The following is a 2,248-nucleotide window of genomic DNA, read 5'->3' on the forward strand; positions in this document are numbered from 1 at the left end:
CAGGTAATATCTGGTCCAGCAACTTACAAGTTGAGAGTATGCTCACCAACAATTGATCATCAAGTAAAAATAATATATAAGACATAGGACTCAAGAAGATTCTAAAGACACAAGTAATTTGCATAAGCAATGCCTTAGACTCCCACAGCACCTATTCCTATGCCCCCTCCCCCTCAATATATACCTATGATGTCAGCAAGAGTTCATTATGATCAGCTGACTGAGGAGGAAAAACTCAGATCAGGTTATAAGTGGTTCCACATGCTATTAACCAGCGGCGGGCTGCAGCATAATAACCCCAATCAGAAGCATGTTAAGACGGTAGTGAAGGGAAATCCTTCCAATGGGCAAAACGAAAGAAGTACATTTTATCATCCACTCTGTCAGGACTAAAAATAGGCACTGATTAATGGACAGTGGATGGATGGTCAGGGAACTGGAAAGGACAGGAAGGGAAGATTGGTGACAGAAGAACTGGAAATGGTATAAAGATGGATGTCTTGAAGTGGGCACACAGTAAAGATATCTGTTTTGCTTGTATAGGCTTACTGCACAGAAGGTTATCAAAAACTCAAGACGAGTCTTTGGGGTCTGCCGTGGAAACAAGATGACGAAGGGGACGTCATCGTTTGGAAAGTGTCACAATAAGACGCACACGTTGTGCCGCCGCTGTGGCTCGAAGGCCTACCACCTTCAGAAGTCCACCTGTGGCAAATGAGGCTATCCTGCCAAGCGCAAGAGAAAGTATAACTGGAGTGCCAAGGCTAACAGACGAAACACCACTGGGACTGGTCGAATGAGGCACCTAAAAATTGTATACCGCAGATTCAGGCATGGATTCCATGAAGGAACAACACCTAAGCCCAAGAGGGCAGCTGTTGCAGCATCCAGTTCATCTTAAGGATGTCAACGATTAGTCACATAATAAACGTCTGGTTTAAAAAAAAAAAAAACTCAAGATGATAAGTTGACCTATTCTGTGGATCTCAGCCAGACACTCCAGTGCTTAATGAATTCATATCCAAAGTAGTCATGGCGGGCGCCTGGGTGGCTCAGTTGGTTAAGCGACTGCCTTCGGACTCCAGGTCATGATCCTGGAGTCCCAGGATCGAGTCCCACATTGGGCTCCCTGCTCAGCAGGGAGTCTGCTTCTCCATCTGACCCTCTTCCCTCTCATGCCCTCTATCTCTCATTCTCTCTCTCTCAAATAATAAATAAATAAAATCTTAAAAAAATAAAGCTTCAAAGTAGTCATGGCAACAGGGATAGAAGCAACTCATGGGATCGACAATATAGACTTCCTCCCACTGAGGTTGGTATGGCTACTGCCACTGTTGAGAGCCTAACCTGCCAACAGTAAAAACCTACACAGAGTTCCTGGGCAGGGGGCAGGGGGACACACCAGCTACCTGGACCCGCCAGCCACCTGGACCTTCCAGCCACCTGGCCATCTGGTAGCAGATTAATTACATTAGACCTTTTCTATTATGGAGGAAGCAGGAAAAGAATAGTTAAAGTCAGTGAAATCAAGAGTAAAATGTAAATTCCTGCATCTTGCATCCCCTGCCAAAAAGAAGGAAGTATGACTTTTGGTTCTGCCCCTTGGAGTTCTGGAGGCTAGTTTCCAAAGAGAAAAGTTGTGATACTCAGACCCAAGTCATTATAAGCTTTCTCCCAACTACCATGAAGGATTATAGAAAGCATACCTCTCTCCAGTTCTATGGGTTATTATTCAGATTTAAATTTCATAAATGGAATGAAGATAACTGCCCACAAAAGTGTTTCAGGGGCGCCTGGGTGGCTCAGTCAGTTAAGCGTCCAACTCTTGATTTTGGCTCAGGTCATGACTCAGGGTTGTGAGATCGAGCCCTGCATCAGGTGCTTAAGATTCTCTCTCTCCCTCTCCCTCTCCCTCTGCCTCTCCCCCATCCCTCTCTAAAAAAAAAAAGAAAGGAAGAAAAGTGTTTCAGTGCACCCATTTTGAGAATGTCTTAGATGATATTCTTGGTAAGATCAAGATTAGATCATCTTGAGTTTGACACTTATGATAAAAAGTTCTTAAAATGTGCTTCTTGGGTGCCTGGGTGGCTCAGTTGGTTGGGCGACTGCCTTCGGCTCAGGTCATGATCCTGGAGTTCCGGAATCGAGTCCTGCATCGGGCTCCCTGCTCGGCAGGGAGTCTGCTTCTCCCTCTGATCCCCCCCCCCATGTGCTCTCTCTCTCTCATTCTCTCTCTCAAATAAAATAA

The 2,248-nt window shown here is 45.3% G+C and overlaps 1 pseudogene; it reads left to right on the forward strand.

Annotated features, from left to right (window-relative positions):
• The first annotated feature begins 599 nt into the window (after window positions 1-599).
• On the forward strand, window positions 600-916 carry LOC114222907 (large ribosomal subunit protein eL37-like; annotated as a pseudogene).
• The last annotated feature ends 1,332 nt before the right edge of the window (window positions 917-2,248 follow it).

Source organism: Eumetopias jubatus, unplaced genomic scaffold (assembly GCF_037043125.1).
Source record: "Eumetopias jubatus isolate StellerSeaLion01/CBP00866 unplaced genomic scaffold, mEumJub1_p1.0 scaffold_12, whole genome shotgun sequence".
Taxonomy (NCBI): Eukaryota; Metazoa; Chordata; class Mammalia; order Carnivora; family Otariidae; genus Eumetopias; species Eumetopias jubatus.